The sequence below is a fragment of the Agelaius phoeniceus genome, chromosome 2 (assembly GCF_051311805.1).
Source record: "Agelaius phoeniceus isolate bAgePho1 chromosome 2, bAgePho1.hap1, whole genome shotgun sequence".
NCBI lineage: Eukaryota > Metazoa > Chordata > Aves > Passeriformes > Icteridae > Agelaius > Agelaius phoeniceus.
Window position 1 is genome coordinate 107,247,520 of NC_135266.1, and position 22,138 is coordinate 107,269,657.

At 41.9% G+C, this 22,138-nt stretch overlaps 1 protein-coding gene across 4 annotated transcripts in view; it reads left to right on the forward strand.

The window, feature by feature from the left end:
• The first annotated feature begins 893 nt into the window (after positions 1 to 893).
• Positions 894 to 22,138, forward strand: part of NRIP1 (nuclear receptor interacting protein 1) — a 73,325-nt gene continuing 52,080 nt past the window's right edge. For 2 of the 4 annotated variants that reach the window (XM_077174502.1, XM_077174503.1), the window contains exons 1-2: positions 894 to 1,050; positions 7,806 to 7,890. The gene's annotated coding sequence lies outside the window, so the exon portion shown is untranslated. Of the gene's footprint in view, positions 1,051 to 1,162; positions 1,338 to 7,805; positions 7,891 to 22,138 lie in introns of those variants that run through there. The other 2 variants (XM_077174504.1, XM_077174505.1) reach the window with 1 other exon arrangement.

Below are 22,138 nucleotides of genomic sequence, written 5' to 3' on the forward strand. Positions count from 1 at the left end.
TTATTTGCCACGTGGGCAGACAGCATGGCTTTGATCAGTCTGCCCCCGATCCTGGGAGCGCTTCCCCCGCCTGTCCTCCTTCCCCCGCGGCACAGGGAGCGCCGGGCGCCCTGGCAGAGCGGGCAGGGATGCTCCCCGCTCCCGGTGCCCTGGGAGGCTGGGGCCGGGGATGAGGAGCCGTGCCGGGAGCCGGCAGGGATGCTCCTCGCTCCCGGTGCCCTGGGAGGCTGGGGCCGGGGATAGGGAGCCGGCAGGGATGCTCCCCGCTCCCGGTGCCCTGGGAGGCTGGGGCCGGGGATGAGGAGCCGTGCCGGGATTTGGCAGGGCCGCGGCCGGGAGCAGCCTCAGGTGCCGGGGCCGCTGCCCTCCCGTGCCGGGAGCATCCCGGCTTTTCCTCCAAAACAGCGGTACTAACAATAACAACAACAACAATAACAATAATAATAATAGCACTGAAGTTTCTAGCGCGTGTTTTTTCGGAGGAAAGGCTGAAAACATAAGCTCTAAACCGATAAGTACTAGTAACACTAGCAGCGCCCACCCCCCCTATTATTCCAAAGCAGCCAAAGGGGGAAAGAAAAAAGAAAATAAAAAATAACAACAAGAAAAAAAAAAAGGTTATTTTTAAGCCGCTGCCGCTTTCATTAGATACGGGTCCTCCGGTGCTGTCGCTCGTAAGTTTGTTTCCCGGGGGCTCTGCGACTTCAGTGAGATTAATTGGAGAGGGCAGGAGGGGATGGGACGCGCGTACGTGCGGCGCGGCCGCCCTGCCCTGCCCTGCCCTCGCCGCGCCGGGCGGGGCGGGGGGCGCATCCCTGCTTCCCGCATCCCGCCCTGCCTCCTGCCGGGAGGGTACCAAAGGGTTAAGAAACTTGGCTGGAGAGATGAATGGCGCGGCGCGGGGAGGGGCCGGGCTGCGCCGCGGCGGGCGAGGTGGAAGGCGGAGAGGGAGGATCGCGGCTGCGGGTTAGGCTTTGAAAGTCAGCCTCGCAGGCATTGCAGCAGAGCCCCGAGCCGCGGAGAGCAGCGCAGCGGAGCTCGGCTCGCCCTGTATGTGCGCGGGGATGCGCGGGGCGGGGGGGACGCGCGGGCTCGGGGGTGGCGGGAGGGAGGCGGCGCGTCCTGCCCTGTCCAGCCCTGTCCTGTCCTCCAGCCGCGGGGATCCGTCCGTCCGTCCGTCCGTCCGCCCGCCCGCCTCGGCTCCGCCAGCCGCCGCTGCCCCGGAGCTCAGCGCCGGGACCGGCCGCGACAGCGGGGCGGCGTGCGCGGCGGCTGCGGCCGGAGCGGCTCCGGGGGGCTCGGCCAGCCCGCCCGGGAGGAGCCGCGGCGGCTGCGGGGTGAGTGCGGCGCTGTTCCGCCGGGGAAATGGCCGAGCGGGGCGGGCCGGGCCGGGGCCGCGCTGCCGGGCGGCGGCACCGGGGAACAATGCCGGGGTGAGCCCGGCGGCCGCCCCGCGGCACCCCCGGCGCGGGCGGAAAGTTTGCCGGGTCGCGGTGGGTTTGGGGGAGCCGGCGGAACGGAAAAGTTACTACTCCGTCCCCCCGGGACCCGCCAGTGCTTCGCCGAGCGCACGGCCGGGCCCCCCTTTGGCGGGGACCCCGCGCCGCCCCTCCCGGAGCGAGCGATGCCCGGGGCCGGGCGCTCCCCGGGTGCGCAGCGGCTGCGGCGGCGCGGCCTCGCTCCCGGGGCTGCGGGCAAGGCCACGCCGCCCCCGCCGCCTCCTGCCGGCCCTGGCGCTGCCCGCCCGCCGCCACCTGCGGGCCCGCAGCCAGCCCGGGGCTGCCGCCGGCGGCCCCGCTCGGCCGCGGCTCAGGCTCGGCTCCCTGCGCCCCCCAAAGATGCCTTCTCATCGCTCCGGGCTCCTTAGGGACGTCGCTGTTTCCCTTCTAGACTAAAGGTTACTTTTCCAGACGTGGTGTGGTTTTTTTTTTTTTGGTTTTTTTTGGTGTGTCCCCGAAGCCCTCTAAAGGTGAATTTTAAAATTTTTTCTTCCTCCCACTTCCACCCTTCGTTTTTCCCTACAGAGCGTGTTGTTTGAGGCTCTTCTTTCGAAGTGTCAGTGGGTGATTAAGTTGGGAGGTAGTGAAACATAAGGAAACGTAGTATAGGCAAAACGGGGGCAGCGTTGTAGCGAGCAGACAGCCTTGTGTCTGTGCTGCACCTTTGTGTATCCTGGTGATTTACTTCTTCTGTCTTGTGTATCCTGGTGATTTACTGGGCTTTTAATTTAAAGAAGGATTCCGATAAAAGGCTTGACACATGTTGAAGGTGTTGGAAAAAACAGGGATTCCTGGCTTCGGGATTATGTTGTTGTTAAGAAGGCTGAAGTGGAAGTTGTCCTCTTTTGCCTCATCTCTCTGGAATCTGGAGACTATATTATTCCTCGTTTTATTTTGAGGGGACCTGCTGCAGTGTCAGACAGCTCACAGGCTGATTAGAATTTAACTGAGTCATGGCACTATAAATGTTCAGAGATACCGTAAAGCTTTATTTAACAAAGAGTGCGAATCCAATCTGCGAAGAGCTGTGGGGAGGAAGCAGTCACTTGTGGAAAGGGGGATGTGTATTCCTGAGCGAGCAGGGAACATTTTCTTTAATACACAAATGCGATTTACTGCTTCCAGGGCTGACTGAACACATGAGAGAGTGACACATTTAGATGCCAGATGACAAAAGCTCTCTGAGCTGAGGATATCTTGTGGTTGGGATCCGATTTAATGGCATCTGAGTAATTCTGCTCTATGGGCATGAGTAGCTAACATCTTGGAAGGCAGAAGTTCTCATCGAGAACAGTGTTCAGGCAGCTTTGGGGTTTTTGCTGTCTGAAGCAGCTGTGTTCCCAAACTTGTGGTGGGGAAGTTTTGACTTGTTGTTCTGTCAGTGGTCTCCTGAGGTGGAGTTGACATGAACTCCAAAGCAAGACAGCGAGTTAGTCATGAGTGAAATGCGTATGTAAGGGTGTTTGTGTTCTGTGAGTGCCATGGAGGAGGTAGGGAGTAGTGACTGCTTGTTTTGGGCAGGGGTGAAATCTGACCTGCTGCTAGACTGGCCTGTGCTTCTGGGTTATCTAAGGAGCAGGAGCTATCAATGGCTTTCAGGTTTTGTAGGCCATGTGTGCACAGAACACAGCATGCAGTCAAATGCCAAACCATGCTGGATTGAGATTTTTGGGGTTTTTTCCCTTTTAGTCTTTTGGCAGAAAATTGCTGATGAAAACATGCTCTTCTTCTCTGCTTCCCATGCTTGTTTCTTTTTCTGAAGTGAAAGATGTGCTAACCAAAATTTATTATAGTCATAAAAACTATGTTGATAAAGAAGCAAAAGTAAATAATGTTTTTATATTGTAAACTTAAAAGGGTGATCTAATCACTGGTTGTATCACCTGCAGTGTTTGGGGTAAATTTGTCCTGTAAAAGGCATCAAGAAAAACTTCAAGTGATTCAGTTAATTCAAACATGAATTAACTTTATGATGCTCATATTTGCCTGTGGTTTTGCTTATTGCAGGATTTGCTTAAAAGAATTGACAGAGTCTTGGTTGCTTAAAGCTTATTTTGTCTCTTCAGAGCGAACTTTATTTTTCAGGCTTTGAGCATTGGCAAAAAGTTTAGTGCCAGCTTTATTATCATTAGCAGTGAAAGCACTGTTAACTTTACCAGGGACAGTGCAGGCCATGGCTACAATAAAAGATAAACCCTGTTTTGCACTGTGCCAAGCACATGTATAAACTTGCCCAAGGCAAAGCCAGGGAGTTGCATTTCCCCCAGTCAGCTGTCCTGCTCCAGAGCTGTGCTTGACACCTCCTTGCAGAGCTGTCAGAGAAGACATGAAGACCATAAGATCTTTGAATTATTATTTTAGAATAGCTCTTCAGAGTTTACCTTGAACCCCAAAAGTCTTGTTGGTTGTGTTTCTTTTTCCTGTATGTCAATGTACAGGGAGTGGAGGGGATCCAGAAGAGAGCCTGGGGAAGTGAGGGGATCCCAGCTGGGTGCCTGGTTTGGGGGCACAAGCCCCTTTTGCATGGGGGGCTTTGGTGGCCACCCTCCCATGCATGGTGCCTGCAGGCAGGGCAGGGCTCATCTCCCACCTGCTGAGTGATGGGTTGGGTGAGGAGTAGGAGGCAAGGTTAATAGGATAGCTATCCAATGGATTAAAAAGCTTAAATACCCTTTTGGGACAAGAAGTGCAAAGTTTGAAGTATAAATCATTGCTGCTCAGGAGGGCAGGCAATGACAAACAAGCAGAAAGGTAGGTAGGTAGGGAGTGAAGCCTGAGCAAGAGGAGAAGGTGTGAAAGAATATGCATAAATGTAGAAAAAAGATACAAAGCATAAATTTGACAGTCTGTCTAAACAGCCTTGAACTAAAGACAAAAAGGTTAATGGTAACAGCATTTGTGGTTTTCCCTTTCTTCCTGCCAACAGGCCAAAACGATAAGAACAGTAACTCTGAGCTGTGCTGGCCTGCCTGCAGCAAACAGGGGGAGAGCTGGGGGGAAGTGTTTAGCAGGGTTGTGGCATTGCTTTTCCACATTTTGGTGTTAGGGATTCACTAGTTGCATTGGAAAAGACTGAATTAGAGAGCAGCATACAAGGGTTGGCACTCAGTAACTCTGGGTGAACATCTGGGATCATGTGAAAACTCATGTGTTTCCCAGTGGGAAGATATTCCTTGGGAAAAGTGGGCAGAGAGACTGTAAAGAGAAATGCTTGCTCTTTAGGGTTTCTGGATTATTTATTTCAAATACTTGGAAATGCTCACAGACCTATTTAGCACTTGAAAGAATTAATTTGGTAATTTATTTGGCTGTCTGTTGCAGGTCACTTGGCTTGATGGTTGAAGAAGGAGAATAGAAACTAAAACTCATGTAAATAAATATTCATGTGTAGAAAGGGGAAGAGGCAGTTGCTAGACGCCTTAGCTTGGGTCAAACCCCTCCTGGCATAGTCTTCTCATACTTAAATTGTTATTGGAGCTCATTGCTCTTGTTTAATTGCCTGTCTTGAGTGAAATTTTGTTTTCATACCACTTATTTCCAAATTGCCTTCAGCAGAGGAAAACCAATGTTGCTTGTAGACAAAATCAGATTAAAAGCAGAAGCTACAGATCTTCTGTTTTAGTCACTGGTTTCTAAGACTGTGAGTTTAATGTAGGAGAGAAACTGGGTGTTGGGAAAGACTTCTGAGGGGATGATCTTCCTCCTCTCAAGAAAGGAAGTTGTGAGGGAGTCCTTGCAGAGAGATCAGGTGCTAGATGTAAAATGTGTTCCAGTCTTGGATGAAACTATTTGAAAACAAATAAGGGAGTATTTAATTTGCCCCAAAAAATAGTCCATGAAGTTCTGTGTTGAAATGTATCCAAGCAAGTAAATCTTGCTTGTAGATCTTACATCTTGCTCACAGATGAGCCATATTTTTGTTCTCATTGGTCCTAGAGTTGGTATTGTTGTTCTGAAGTTTTTCCATAGCAGACTTTTAAGATTCATATCTACCTGCTTTCTGCTTCTTCTCTGTGCCCCATCCCACTGTTAAAAGAGAGAGAGGGAAGCTGAACTGGAAAGGCCTTTTCAGTGATGTGAAAAGCAGGGCTTGCCTCAAATGTAAAAAGAAATGATGGTTCTTGCCCCAGGAGATGGCCTTGGTGGTAGTGTTTGTGTTATCACCTATCCTGCGTTTGGTAGTCCATGAAACAACACAAATCAACATTCCAAAAACTATAAGGTGTGTCAAGTGAGTGGCTCAGATGCAGAGAGTTTGGGAATAAAATATTACTCTAGAAAAGTTCTGTTTTTCCTCCTCGATTTTTAAAACATACTGAATGAATATGGAATTTTTCCCAGAAATAACAAATTCTGTTGTTGTCTTTTCACTGAACTCTCATAAACCTTTTGTAGTCACTTGGAATAATACAGCAAAGACTGCTGAATGCTGACCTAGAAGGAAATCCCATCTATACACTGAACCTTGATGGCAATACTGTGTGGAGTGCATTTTTTTATCTTATTCTGTATTTTTCCCTACTACATAGCAATCTCTTTTCTCTGGAAGTAAGAATGACTAAGTTCAAAGCATTTTGTCTACATCTATAGTATAGTGCAGTAATACTGCAATTTTCTATTAACTATTTTAATCTATTTTTCTCAAATTCAGGTGGCTTTTTTTTTTTAATAGCACTTTCTTCTGCTCTTTGGCACCTCTTATCCTGTTTTTCATTGTCTACAAAAGATTCCACATCCAGCTTATTCACCCTTTCAGTAAAATAGAGTTGAGAAGGCTTTGAACTGTGTTTGTTAGCACCTTTGTCACTGTACCTGTCATTTCTCTGTTAATTTCTACTGTGATGGTAGATCTTTTTCCCTCGCTTACTAACTACAAATTTTGAGCAATGTGCCCCTTCTGTGATGCAACTTACCTTTTCATTTTGTTATGTGTGTGGGAGAAGGATTTAAAATAGTGTCTGCATGTAGTATTCCAGGGTATTTATTTATTTTTCAGCCTAATTGGCTCTATTGTTGGGCATCTTTTGTTGGGTCTTGGTGCTGGCAGTAGTCCAGCATGCTGCTGTTATTTCATGTCCCTGCAAGCTTTGAATAGGTGTTTTTTTGGATGATGACCCATTGATCAACACCTGTATCTCTTTTTCTAGTTAGCAAGCACATTGCAGTGGTCAGAGTTAGGTGTTTTCTCTAATCTGGCTCGGACTCCAGTGGTTTTGTGGAGGGGGAAACGCTCAGATGTGCCCCCAGCACACACACTTCCCACTCTTCCCCTCTATCCTACCCACCTGGACCCACCTGCAGGGTCCTCCATGCTAGAGAAATTCTGTGTTTAAAAAGCTTTTGTATGCATTTTTTTTTTTTTGTGGGAACAGAGGCTAAAGATGTTGAAATAAGGAAAGGAACTCTCCCATTGCCAAGCAGAAGGAGGGAGGGGAAAGTTCAGCTTAGTGGTGGAGAAAGTGTCTTCTTAATTCTTTAAAATGTATTTTATTGTATCTAAAGTTGACTCTATGCACAATAAGCTTAATAAGCTTGCTGCTTTGATGGTAACCAAAAAAAAGACCTTTAATAGTGAGGCTTGTCACAACAACAAGGCTGAAATAGTAGAAATAAGAATGAGCTGGGCTAGCTCTAAGTTTGCAACCTTTAGCAAAATTTCACTTAAGAATAATGGACAAGTGCTGAGAAGAACATTAAGGTTGGGATTGTAATGGATAACATTCTCTAACTAAAACAAAATAGGGTTATATACTGTTCTTAAATTTCTCAAAAGCAAATATTACAATTTCTGCTGTTTTGTTTTTTTGAACTAATTTTGTTGCATTTAGCTCCCCTGTTATACTATACTCTTGTCTTTTACTTATGTATATGTAAATTAAAAGAGGCTCTTTAAAACCTGATTTTGATGTTCATGGGTGCAAGTTTGAAGTGTTAAGCAGTAACCACTACATAGGAAGGAGGGCTTTCATGTCACAGCTGTTTTTTGAATGAAAGGAAGGAAAAGAGGATTCTGGCTTAGAGTTGAATGTGGATTTTGTTCTTGCAGAATAATGTCCCTTAGTACAAGTCTAGACACCATGAGTTGTTTCTACTAGTTTTACTCATGGTTCTGTCTGGAAGATTTTGATTTCTGAAATTTGGAACTACGTTTTTCTTCTGATATGAAAATGTTATTTGCTGTTTGCACTAAACAAAATAAAGTATTGCTCTCTGTTACACCAACAGTAAGAAAGTAGATCAAGGCACATTAGGTAGGAAAGAATGATTTGCAGAATTTCACAGAGGTATTTCTGCTGTTCTTTTCAGATCAAGCATGAAATTTTTGAGGAAGACAATTGCTGCATCCTTGGACTCCTGAAGGAAGAGCTTTCCTAATGGAACCACATTCAAGGTAAATGATTTGTTTGGGTTGTTTACCTTGTCTCTTTGGTTTGGGGTTTGTGCTTTGTCTTGCCAAAGCTGTCAGACAGCTGTGTGCCTTGTATAAGCCTTTTAGGATTATAATATGTTTTGAAGTGATAAATGTTCAAGTTAATCCCTCTCTTGTACTGTAAGAGTTGGGTTTCTTTTTAATATTTGTGCTGATTATGGAAAAATAAGTATTTTTGTAACATCTGAACTTTTTGTGTGGAATTTGCTGTAAAATTCTGAAGATTGAGCCCACCTGTTTGGGAGGTAGCTAAATAGTGAAGAACTTGATTTACATGCAATTTCAGACTGAAAGAGAAGATTAAATAACACTTACTGTGTTACCATCTCTCTTATTTTTTAAATAAAACAGATCCAAATTGAGCTTGTGTGGCAAGGGACCGTCACAGTAAAATCATTATTAGATATTACATTACAATGGCTTGTAGACATTTAGCATCGCTGTCATTTTGTTCAGATCTGCTCCCTTGGTTCCCATTTCCTAAATCCTATTTTTCTTTGATACCAGGGAATAATTCCCCAAGTGTTGTCCAGTGATTGCTTATGTATATGCACTTTGGTTTGTGAGTCATTTTATTCACTTGAGTAGCCCCACTGTCCTCGGTGGGCCTACATGCGTGCCTAAGAACTTGAGAATGCTGATGAGCATAAAGAATACAATTTGGGCATGTAATGGTTGACAAGCAGTTGTTGTTTTGTTTCTTGTCTCTCTTAGGACTCATTTGCATTGCCTCCAGTGGCAACTTTTGTGAGCATTAGTAGGGAAGGTCTAGAAGCTGGAGGCAGTCATACCAAATCCCAGCCTGCAGAGCTTTCTCATATCCATTGTAATGACACAGATTGCAGATGCAAGGATGTATTTTTCTCTTATTTTAAATAAATCCATGCATTGCTTGACTTTACTCAAATACAACATTGGTCTGTGTAGTGCTGTTTGAGCATCTCCAACACAATAGAATATAGCCCAGTGAAATAACTAGAAAATACATGCACTTCTTAAATTGTAGGGATTTGGATTAACCAGAATCAGTGCTTTAGGAATAACCAAGAATTGCAATTAGAAATCCATTTTTTTCCCCGCAATGTTTTTTCTATTTGACTTTTCAAAAAAAGAAGTTGAATGTTGCTGTAGTGCATCTTATAGTTGTCTGAGCAATTGTATTTACAGAAAAGTTAATGGTATTACTTGCTGGTCTCAGAATCAGTAAGACAGGCACTTTGGAATTAAAACATAATTAATTAATTAGCAATTTAAAACTGGAGAATTGTTGTGATCAGCAGCAGATGGTCTCTTATACAGCTTTAATAGAACTTAGTAGACAGTGGCTTTTGTGGCAACAAGCCTTTTGAAATCTTTCACATTTTCAAAGTAATTCAGAGCTTTGGTTCAAGATTGTTTCCTCTTTGTAAAAGGAGTTCTATTTAGTCAGAGTTGCAGAAGCATAAACTCTAAAGAAGGATGTTGCACCGAGTGTTCAACTTGTCAGTAAGGTGGTTAAACTAAAGATTTGAGAACATGTTTGTCAGTGTACACATGGCTGGTAATCTCCACACAGTTTGCATTCTGTTTCCTGTTTCTAACCTATGTTATAAAGCAGTTATGGGCAGTCATTGTTGTTTTTTTTGGAGTGGGGAATAGGTTTATTAGTTATGAGCATTAATTGTGGAAGACCTCTGTTGATATACCAAGCTTGCTTGCATACATAAATAGCTTTGTTGTGGAGTCCAGTAGTGTCTTGATCAGAGGTTTGTTATTGTCACTGGGATTAGAGTTCTTGTTTAAGTCAGAGTTCTAGACCCTTAGGGTAGACTTTCTCCAAAAGAGTACTGCTTTAAAAGCATATCTGCTGGTCTTGTTGATGCTGTGTAACCTTTGTGAATTAAGAGATAGTGGAGCAGAAGGCGCTCCATGCTTTAGTTGAGCTTGCATAAAAGGAAACGTGTGGAGCTAGAATGAATAAATTGTCTTTGTTTAAGTCTGTGCCAGTCTGAGAAACTTCAAAGGCTGCAACTCACCTGGAGATGCATATGAGAATTACATACTAATAGTAAGTGTAAGTATCTTGTCAAAGGAACAAGATGGTGACTCAGTGTGAGGAGGGTTGGCAGAGGCAGCCTTTAATTGAGGAGAATTTGGTCACTGTAAACCAATTATGTCTTATTTTTAATGATGGGTTTCAGAGAATAGCAAATGAGTGCAGTATGATCTTGGCTGATAGTATGTGCTTTTCTTGTTGGATAAAAACCCAAAAGCCTGAGGATATGAAGTTGCTTGCAGAAGTTTCACTTTTTTTTTTCTCTCACCCTCCTCTGAAGAGGAAAAAGTAGGCTATTCCAGTGGAAGAAACTCCACTTTTTTTGTTGTGAAACTGATCAGCGTTTGAACATATTTTGTCTTTGGGGACTAATACAGGGGTTGCTAATTTGCAAGGTAGAGAAGCATCCCTCACTCTTTCTGTAGCTTGGCATTTAATATTAAAAGCAAACTTTTAGGTTTAACATATTTGAACTTGTACTAGATAGGGTTAATAGGCTAGAACAAAAGGTCAAAGCATAAGGCATTAGGCTTAATTAAGGGAGAGCAAGAGTGGCGGGAGTATGTGACAGTTAAATGGGTTTCCCACAGACTAATGTCTGTTACAGTGCAACCATGCCTCAACTTAAGTGGGTTATTTTGTGCAAAGGGCAGCCTCGATTAGCAGTTTGACATGCCAGACGTTTCTGGCCAATCCCATCTGTTTTGGAGGTTAAAAAGCATACCTTTATGAGCTGATAGATTGATTTGTGTGCCCGTCTGGTAAAGATTAGGAGTCCAAGGCCGATGCTGTAAATGCCAGTTATAGAATATTGTACTTTCTTAGCCGCTCTTTGTTTGAACTGTGGTGCAATGGGGCCAGCAGCTCCAGAAGTGACCGCGTGCACGGCAGGGTGAGAGCTGGGAAGCAGAAACACTCAGGGAGCAACGTTTCCTCCTTGCTCAGGATTGTTTTGAATGGGAGCCTGTAGGCTTTGGGCGTTCTGCAGTGCTTTCCTTGGAAGGGGAATCTGGCTTAGCACATTGCCACGGAAGGCTCGCACCTTTTCCTCGCTGCTGTCCAGAGCTCACCTGTCTCAGCACGGGCACTTCTGCAGTTCCAAGCACAGTTGGCTGCAGGACAGTTTTGGTACTTGAAAGGTTCCAGCATTTGTCTGAACTCATTATGCTGCCTGTGTCCTTCCTGCTCTGCTGTTGAACTGGGACGATACATGCGTATTCTGTTGTTTTTCCTTTGTAGCTCTTACTTTCAGGATAGTTTTTCTGATTGTGTCATGAGGTTGCCTTAGAAGCCTAAAATAAAATAGGTAGCACAATAAGTCTTGCCTGTTTTTCTCGTCATCTTTATGACTTTGTAAAGTCAAAGCTACATTACTATTAATATAAGACTATTAATAAATCGTTGATGCAATAAAACTGTTTTTGATAATGTTCAAGGTTCATACACAGTTGAAGGTGATTATCCTATTTTAAAATCAAGTAGAGGTCAGACTGTATTGTAAGATAACTGACTGTGGCCCAAATGGTATGTGATGGCTTCAAGTCAAATGACAGTCCTCCTCACTTTAAATATATACGTGGTTTAGAAATAAATTGTTAACTTATATTGCATTTTGTGTAAGGTGCTGATTAACTTCAGTTGCATTTTGTCAAAAGCAGGGAGATACATGCATTGACCTAAAAGTCATGCTTAAAGCTCTCATTTTTAAGGCACTGTTTAAGGATTCCCTGTTCTGTCTCTTTTCCATTCAAGCAGTGACACTTGTAGCTAAATATAACTGAGACGTATTAGAGACAAATTAGCATTTGGCACCCTGCATTTAGCATTTCTATGTTAATTTTTAGAAGTAGTCACCTGTCTGAAGTTTCTTGGTTTTCTCCTTGCAAATGTGATTATCTTTCCCTTCTTCATTTAAAGGAAAATGAAATTGGATGATAGCAATGATGTGCTATTCATACTGTAAAGATTCCGTGTACCTGAGCTATATATTTCTGTGGCAGCTGTGACCTGTTCCTAAAGAGATTTCCTAATTTGCCAGTAACTTGTCTTCACTTTAGGAAGCTCTGTAAGAGCCACCCTAGTTTTTCTTTTTTTCTTGTGAATGTCTCTTCTTTTTACTTCTGTTTGAAATGCCTAGAAATATTTACAGTGTCCTTTAGGATGAACAAGGCAACATCATTATCTTGCAGTTTATTTAGTAACATGGAGCTGAAATGGGCATATGCAGCATCATGTTCTCTATGGAATAATATCTATTTAAATGATTTGGATCTAATACATATTTACATGAAAAAACGTCTTGCCCTTCTCTGTGGGGAGAGAAGGTGAACAAGCATAAATTTTATAATACTCATTGCTTCTCTTGCACTAAATCATACTTAAATTGCAGAAGGTTGCTGGCTTGAGAGTTGTATAAAAAGTGCTTTGCTAGTAAAGTAGGGTGCAGGGAGATTTATCTAATTTAATACTAAGAAAATGTTGTCGGCTGCAGTGTATCAATATTGGACTGCCTAAATCCAAAAGCTGTACTTTAGATTTTTGTATATGTATATTTGTAATAATTTCATGGTTATAATAGACAAAATGTAATCCTGAAATGATCCATCAGTGCAGTGTGCATGTGTGCTCCACTCTGGCTAATTTGAGTGCTATTGATCATATCTGAGCCATTGTCTAATGTCTTAGGAATGGATGGACTGTGTCTACTTTTATGCTGTTTCTACTTTATGAAGTTTCTTGCAACAGTCATTGTTAAAAAAGTTTTTTCTAATTGCTGTTTGAGTATTATTGCCATTTCTCACTCTAAGTGTACCATGGATGAAGCAATGAAAGTGTTCATGTAGCATTCTAAAAGTTGTAAACTTGTCAGTTTAGCATTCCCAAGTATAAAGGCACTATACCAAATATTCAGTAGTTCTCAGTGATATGGATCTATTATTTAAAAGTCTATTTTATGTTGTGCCTTTCATTTAGAATACTATAAAACATTTGCATAAGGTGTTCCTACAGCTGGATTGGCCATTAGGCATTAAAAACAATTCTGAAGTGCCAATTGCTTTCAATTTTGAATAGTCTTCAAAAAAAAAAGGAGGGATGGACTTTGTCTTTGGTGTTTTGGAGGATTTGCTTTTTTGATCTAATTGATGAAAAGTTAGTACTTGGTTGGTATCCCTGACCCTTTGCAAACTGGGTTAGAAAGATGCTGCATAATCCTTGTGAACTGGCCGACTATGGATTTCTCCTTATTTTAGATTTCCATACTCTTTGACCTTGCAGTTGTTGACTTTGGTCTGGAACAATTTCAAAGTCATGTAAATGAATGTAATTAAGGTATTGCTTATCATCCCGGAGAGTTCACAATGATGCTTATTGGCTAGAAAGGTTTGTTTACTTAATATGGAAGGTTAATAGAAGGTTAAATTTTACTGTGTAAAATGGCTTCATAATGTTTTTATTTAGCAGCTGAAGAAAATAGTGTTTGAAAAGGCAAATAATAGTTTTATTTGACCTCCATGTGTTTCCTGGAGCTTGCATTATTGGGAAGATTTATCTTCATTGCATAGTCTTATTACAGTTTTCCTTTCTCCTTGTTTTACAAAGGGAACCTCTCAGAACTATTTGGAGGTCTTTGTGTACAAAAGGAGCTACATTAAGGAAGGAAGTGCAAAAATGTTTGACAATAATTGCTATAAGTAGTCCATCCACTTCCACTCTGTCTTTTGTTCCCTCTCCCTGTTTTTGCCAGAATGAGTTTCAGGCTTTGTTCTTCGGTGCTTCTTTTGTCTTTATTCCCACTGCTGCAGAAATACAGTGAGAAAGCAGCATGAAACAGCAGGGAGGAACATCAAGATGCTGGTTTCTGCCTTAATTTCTCAGGCAATAGAAGGAACTGGGCCTAGGCCTCTATTTTCTTGCCAGTAGCCTTCAACTTTGTTTGACTGTAGTTGTTTTGCTTATCATTTATGGAAAAAATTGCTTGCCTGAGTGGGTTGTTGTTTTTGGTTTTTTTTTCCTCTCCACTCAGGAGTTTTTGTAGTTGGCAAAGAGATGAGTATGTGCCAAGTGTCATATAAACAGGACAAAAAGACCCCCAAAAAGCTTTTTCCCACACCTTTTTTGTCTCATGATGTTTTCCTAAGATTGTAGCTTCTGGGGAAGCAGACATCCCTGCTGGGTTGGGGGATCCAAGCAAGGGTGTTCTGCCAGTCCTACCCTGGACTGAGTTTGGTGGGGAAGAAGAAAACTATGTGAAACATGGACACAACTGTCTGCTGAGATTTCTGGATCCATTTGGGCAATAAGGACCACTGCCTGTGTTTACCTTATTTTGCAGAGTACTTGGTTTTTGTAATTTCTTTCATCTAACAAGAGAAGCATGTGGGCTCCTCACTGTTGAGGTAGCTAACTTTCTTCTGGTTACTTGAATTTTATGTGCTAAAGTAATTTTGCAAATGAGAATAGCGTTCAAATGCTCATTAATTCAATAGGTAGTCTTATTTGACTATTTCTAGATTGTGGAGATACTCTCTAACTCAAACCCAAGTGCACCCCTTGCCCTTCCATTTTTGCAAAAGCTGAAGGTTTCAGGTTCTATTCTCTTCTTCCTAAGTGTAAAGATAGGACAGTAGCTTGTTTTCTCTTGAATTAATATTAACAACAATAAATTGAAATTATCTAAAGGTGCTTTCAGAAGGTGGATAGCAAAATTTCTTTGGGTGAGATGTGAGAAAGATAAGAAGCTGAAGTTCAAAACCAGAATATAATGATCCAAAAGGATTGGGGGCGTTGGGGAGGTGGAACACCAGAGATAAGTGTGAAATCCTTCAGTTTCGAAATCAGGAGTGGCGCTGTTGAGTGCTCCAAGTCCAAAATTTCACCAAATTTCAAGATCATATGTTAAAGTCGTAGAACTCCCAGAATAATGGGTCTCTAGAGGTGCATGGCTATGGGGAGGAAAGGCAAAACCAGCAGAAAAATCCCCATAATCTGTTACTTTGGATCCTGTTCATGAAAAATAAGGGAAGAATCTATGCGTCTTTGCTATTCACTTGAGCTTAGCTAACATACTAAAAGCAAACCTCTCCAGTCTGGTAAACAGTGGCTATGTAAGAGTGCAGAATTTCTTGAAGAAAAATTTCCTCTTGCCTCTGGAACTCCAAAGGATTTTTTCAGCAATCCACCCTGGTCCTCTGACTTACAGATGTTTAAGTCTCTGCTGCTTTAAATTTTATCCTGCTGCAAAATAAATGCAAAAAGACCATTTAATAAACTGTGCTGATAGTATTTTGTAACCTCTTTGCACTCCCTCACATGGGTTTAACTGTTGAGATGAAAAGATAACAAGGTTGTGCAGAATCACATTTGCTGTTTACTGAACTCTGGCTCGTCTGTAGATTACAATATCAAACGTCAAAGTTTGAGCGTGTCTCATGGATACAGCTCTTGAGCACAGCTGTCTGGAGTGCTTGCTCACAAACCTTTTTTTTTTAAAGCTTGTTTGTCATATGCCCAAGGCTATCCGAGCGTGCATATGACCCAACTGGTTTTTGATCTGAAATGCATAAAAGGTCACTTTGCTGAACTTTATCTTCTGGACCTCAAGTTTTTTTACCATTATTGATACTCTACTGTGAATTTCCTAAATGGAAAAAAGGATCTGTTCAGTGTGCCCTTCAGGCTTTCCAGGCAATTTCACTTTTGCCTTACCCTGCTCTGCTTTTGTTTTCAGAGTATTCTAACACTTGATAGAGGAAGGGAACAGTATTTGGACACTGTTTTTGGGGTAATGCTGAGTATTTTGGGGTGCAATGCTGTATTCCTGTAGCTCTGATATGTCCCGGCAAATAAATGTCAGCTGTATTCTGTCTCTGCAAAACTGAACTTGAGCATTAAGGCAGGTCTTAAAATATCCTCTTTGTGCTGATGATCACACTACTTCTGTGTCTTCTACCTTATGACTTTGTTGTTACTTTTTGAGGAAAAATTGTGCATGCTTCACAAGATACCAGGAGCACAAAAACAATCAAATTTCCTCTGTTCTGGCCTTCTGGGGATATCATAGGCCACTGCTGCTCTGCTTCTTAAGTAGATTCGGAGCCTCTGATACCAGTTACTCTTTTGGATAATGGATTGTGTGAATTTGACATATAAGCATGCTCGCCTCCTTTTCCTGTCCTCTGTAAAGGTCACTGTACAGGAGGGAAAGTTGAGTCATGGGCTATAAACACTTGGAGGTCTGCTATCTGATCTAATTTTTGTTAGCTTATTGCTTGGTGCTGTGGCAGGTGGACTTTGTCAGGTTTATCCATAGTGGTGCTGCTGACCCTGGTGACCTGCTCCATTCCTGTGCAGGAGGTCCCTTCCCTGCAGGGAAATGGCACAAATCAGGGTGTGTCATCTCCTCACTCACTTCTGGACCTTGCTGAGCAAGGAGAGTTGCTTGGAGGTGCAGCTGTCCCATGTGTGGTTTTTCTTAATTTTATTTTTTAATCTAAAAACTTGCCCATGTCATCGAACTTGCCTATCATCTTCAGGGTTCAGAAAAGTCTTAACAGGATGTTCTGCATTGTAGAAATAGCAGTGGTTGTTTAAATAATTCAGGAAAATAACTTAAGATACTGCAATATTTCTGAATATTGCAGATGTCATGTAGATAGGAGAAAGACTGTGAAAGAGCACATAAAACAGGTATAGTAGAGCTGGTGATACTGGGAACAGCAAATACTTAAGAGTGAGTGAGAGGGAAGTAATGGATGGGAACCAGTTTTAGAGTTCCTGAACCACTCCATTTGTCTGGGATGAAGCACCTACTGTGATCAGCTTTTTAGGTGTTTTCAATTTAGGGGTTGTGTTTTGTTGGTTGGTTTTCAATCCCAGTTTAGATGCTGAAGTTAAGATATCACTCAAATGACCTCATACATTCTTGTTTGGAAGAATTAGGGCAAAAAGCCACTTAATGGCATAATTGAACTTGTAGTGATGCAATTTACTTGTAGAAATTTTAAGGGGAAGCACGTATTGATAGAAGTTTGGGAAGGGCTTTGTGTTTATTTTGTATGCTTTTGAGTCTTTCTGGTAAGTGAGAGCCCTTTTCTTTCTGGGTAAAATAGGTCTTGCTTGGATGGATCAAATGTGAAATTTTTAAGTATCATTTGTGGAAAAATTGTTTGGAAGCTACTTACGATTTTGAGAGTTCAAATAATGCAACACTCTTCAGTTGTAATACATAAAAATGAGATGGAGAAACAAACACATGCTTACCTTTCAGCCTGCATAAACAGTCTTGCTAATTAAGATAAGGGCAAATACCCTTCCTAGTTTCCCTTTTGATTTAATCATTAGACTATATTAAAAATGTGTAAACATAATTCATAAACTCACTTTCCTGAGTTCTGACTCTTTGTACATGTACTGGTGTGTTCCTATATTTGTTGTTTACAAGTGAGTCTCTTAAGATATGTAGAAATAGCTGGTAATTACCAAAGTGAGATCACAGAAGAGAAGAAGAAGGTGTAATATCTGTGCTTTTATTAACTCTCCTTGGCTACCTCGTGTGTGCTCTTTAGTCTTTGCAGATTGCTCGTGTGTAATGTGGAGAACACGCTTTTGTCTGGAAATGCAAAAGTTTATTTGAGGAGTTCAGAGGCCATGCTGTGGCTGGGAGACTTGTCTGGATTTGACCTGCACTGGGTATTTTGATATGCTGTGGTCTGTGGGCACAGCTTCCTCTCAGTTTACAAGTGCTGTTTACCACTCCTTGGGACTACACACGTGAATAACAGAAGTCTGAACAGATTGAATTTTAGTCCAAAGAAATTCCTCATTGAGCATCTTATGAAAAGTAGCTGGTCAAATCCCTCTCCCCCTACCCACTCCTTTTAATAATCACCATTACATTGTTGTTTTTTTTTTCCTCTGGCTGTTTTTAAGTGGAATGGGAAGAGCTGGCTTAGTCTAAAGCAACTCCCTACTCCTTAAATAGTTCATGCTGACATCAGTGGTTGTCTGAAATCTGTTTCCTTTCAAAAGATTTGTGATGTATACAGACTTGCAGGTACAAGACCCTTCTAAATAAAAGCATATAAACAGGCTTGGGTTAAAATTGTCACACTTGTGAGCTAACATAGCTAAAGCTGTAGAATTCTATCTGGTGAAGAAAAGTGCCAGAAGGTTTAGTTATGTATTTATCCTGTGAAGTCTATGGTGGGTTTATTTTCTTAGAGAGATACTGTGAAGCCTAGGTCTGGGCTGGTTACTTTATGGATGAAGGCAGGTATGCTTATTTATGCTCTTTTCCTTGAAAGTTGGGGAACAGCTGTTTTTTTCCTTCTTTTTAAGCCTTGCAGCATTTAATGAGATGGCTTTAAGTCATCATCTACTGTGACAGAAAGTGCATGTAATAGCATGCCTGCTGTAGGAAGTTATGGCTCTTGCCCTGTAAGTGCTGTGCCCTGTTCCTCTCTACAGGCTCTCTATCCTTGTGTTGTTTTTTTTCTGCTTTTAGTGGGAAAGGGTGGGATGAAAACCTGTGGCAGGCTGACTTCCATGTCCTTGCAGCCTTCAGTAGTGGAACAGACTCAACAGGGATATCTGGGCAGAGAGAGGGTGAGAAGTGTCCAGACTCAAGTTTAAAAATTAATCTAGGAAGGACATTCTAAAAATAGGTTGGAGCATGTGAACATATAGCTGTGAGAGAGGGATCGTAAAATATTTTGGTCCTAAAAGAGGCTTTTTAAAGGGATAGCTGTTTGCATCTCTTTCAACATGCCAAATTTCATGTTTCTGGTACTTCAAAATATTTATTTTGTTTTTAAGGGAAACCTCTCCTGGTTTGCTTTCAGTGCTTTCTGCTCTCTCACTTTGAAACTGAATGTGAGAGAACATCAGGCTTGAATGGAACACACCTAAATTTAGGGGAAATAGCCCTACTGCCTGCACAAAGTGAGCTCTTTTTTAGAGCTAAAGGTTGAGCTTGTGACCAGTTCACACTGTTTCTAACACTTGTTTTAATTGTTCCATTTAATAGCTACATTGCAGTAAATGTGCCTTTTCCAAGGAGGAGTCACTCCCTTAACCCCATACCAGGTACTGATTTCAGGGGGCGCTTACATGAAAATTGGTGAAACTGTAGGGTCTTCTGTGAGTTGGTGGTTTGGGTCTTGTTCTTTCCTTTTGCTGGGAGGACCTAGGGAACAAGTGATTCCACCCCCAATTCTGGCTGTGGTTTTCATTTCCTGTGCTAATGAGTGTTCTGTAACACAGGAGCACAGAAATGCTGGCTGGAAACAGCACTCAGTTGTGTTTTGGAGCAGAAAACCACATGCACCCACTAAAACAGGGTAAGAATGGGACTGTTAAAATTTGACAGGCTAAAATGTGTGGGGTATTAAGTTGGCCAGGGCATCCAGAAGGGAAGTCTGTAGCAAGAGAGCCATCCCAGGGTCCCACAGGCTTATGCCAGCATTACTTCAGTTTAGCACTGTCAAACACCTGGTTTTAGTTGCATGGAGACATTGTTTAACAATAGAATACTTAACATTACTTAATATAACTTAATATTATAACTTAATAATAACTTAGTATTCTATTTAACAGTAGAATATTTAACAATATTTAACAATAAAACTGGAGAAAGATGCTTGCATAGGACTAGCAGGAAGGGCAACATCTTCGTGGCAGTGCCTTGTATGAGATTAGCCTGTGGAGGAAACAGGACAAAACTAAGGCCAGGTATGACAACAGGTAACCTTCTCACCAGACAGTCTTATTTAGAAAAAAATAGAGCAAATAGCCCTTATTGTGTTTTTTAGGTGTATGTCTCTTCTTGCTAGGCTTGGAGATTAGAAGGCACCTGTGCTTTAGTCTGAGAAATTAAAGTACCTCTCTTACTTGAGCTCATCATGTGGAGGCAGAAGCTCTGCTACCTGTGTCAATGAATGGGGCAGTCAGAATTCAGTGTTACCAGTAGCACTGGTCTAGCACTCAATAAAGAATTTTCATTTTATACCACTGTCAAATAATAAGAGATTTTGCTGGCATTGCACATGTGAGGAAAGCTTGGGCATATTCACTTAATAGAAGAGAATAACAAGAGTGACTCCTTACAGATAAAAACAAAGTACTCAGATTGATACTAATCTCAGTTTGAGTCCTGCCACTTCACTGGTACAGGCAGGGCTGTGGTATTGCCCTCATGGGAGCAGTTTTAGAGACAAGCAGTTATTTGTCATATTAAAAGCATAAATGTTTGTGCCATCTTCATTTCCTGAGCCCACTGCAGGATGAGAAAATAGAGTGGTGTTACTGATCAGAGTTGGAGAGCTGGAGGATGTCTAAGGAAAGCTTTACATGAGAGCACAAATGGAAGTAAAGGAAAGGAGGAGACTGGAAGTGATGATTTTTTTACACATTTTATTGCTGCCTCCTTGCAGGTAATCAAGAACAGCAGCAAGAGTTGGGTTAAGTAAAAGTTAATAAATTAAATGAGTAACATATGTTAGGTGATTCTCTGAACCAAAAGGTGACTGTTGCTTCTGAGAGACTGTGTCAGTGTTTGAAGCTTTTTGAGCCCTCTTTATTTTGTCTTCATTTTCCAGTTTCTTTACTTTTTCAAGTTTCTTTACTTCTCCAAAGTAAAGAAAACACAAGTAGAGAATGTTTCTGAATCAGGTTTATGAGATACTCTGCTCCAGTTTTGCTGAAGGAAATTTTATTAAAACACAAGCCCTGACTCATCAGTTTTACATTCTTTCATTGTAAAATAGAACTCTGCCATGGCTAATAAGTGACTATTCTAGCCTAGTATTGCATGTAAAGGCAGATATTGCTATAGTAACTTCTGAATGCGTCTGGTAATAGAAACTAATTCAAACAAACAAAACCAACTCACAAAAACATACAAAAAAGAATTTATGAAGACCACTCATTTCCATCTTTAATCTGTGCAGCTGATTAGCTGTCAGCATTAGGAATTTCTGTAGGCAACCCCTGGTGTTCAAGAGCTTTGCTCTGAAGACTGCAGGGGACCTATCACAAAGTATTGACGCCCTTCTGTGAATGAAGGAGTAGAAAAACCATGCTTGGATATTTCCAAATCAGAAAAACCTTTTGAAATGTCTTAATAGGCTATCAACATTTTGATGAGTAAAAATATGTGTACAAAGTCACGGAATGTCTTGGTTTGGAAGGGATCCGTAGAGCTCGTTGAGAGTGAGTCCCTGTGCTTGCAGGACTACCTAACAGTAAACCACATGATGAGAGTGTTATCCAGAGGCTCCTTGAACTCTGGCAGCCTTGGTGCTGTGACCCCTTCCTTCCCTGGGGAGCCTGTTCCAGTGACTGACTGTCCTCTCAGTGAACAACCTTTTCCTCACGTCCAAATGGGCATGGGAAAGATCTCTCTAGTCCATAATTGCTGGGAAGGTCACCAGACTTTCTCCCAGTAACACAAGCAGACTGTGGTGCTTCCTGTTGGCATACATGGAGGAATGCTATGCACTTCTTCCTTCCTACAAGTGCTTTTAGGGTTAATTTTGATGGTTGTAATGTTTGACCATTTTATGCCCTACCTGCATCTGTTCTGTAAAGTAGAAAAACCACCCCAACTTGTTAAGTAAATGTGTTTTAGATTGTATGCTTTATGTTTGGGTTGTGTTGTTGTTATTGATTTGATTTTGATTATTTATTTTTAAGTGGCACTGGCTAGGTTTTTAGAAAATTATCCTTGACATAGCTTTGTACTTGGCCCCAGACTGTTATTTGTAAAATTTTGGACAAAGTGCTAGTTATTTTTACTGGCTAAAGAGCTTGTATGTGGGGGAAAGAAAGCCTTTTTATGTTGTCATTGGACTAAATAAGCTGTCAGTGGTCCATGGTACTGCACCTGCTGTAGCTGTTGAATAGTTCCATTGACTGATAAGTTCCTTTTCTCAAATATTGTTCCTGCTTTGAGGAGCTATTTTGACACCTGTATTTTTAAACTTTTGAATAAAATAATACAAATACTGTTGAACTTGCTGTAGACTTTAGGTTTTCCAGCTGTGTTTGGGTCTATATGAGGTTATCAGGTCGTGTGCTAAATATTAGCTCAAAGTCTGTTGCCTGAGTATTGTATTACAGTACTGTAAAGAAGTTTTATAACAATACAAATGGGCACTTAACCCATATTGGCTTTGC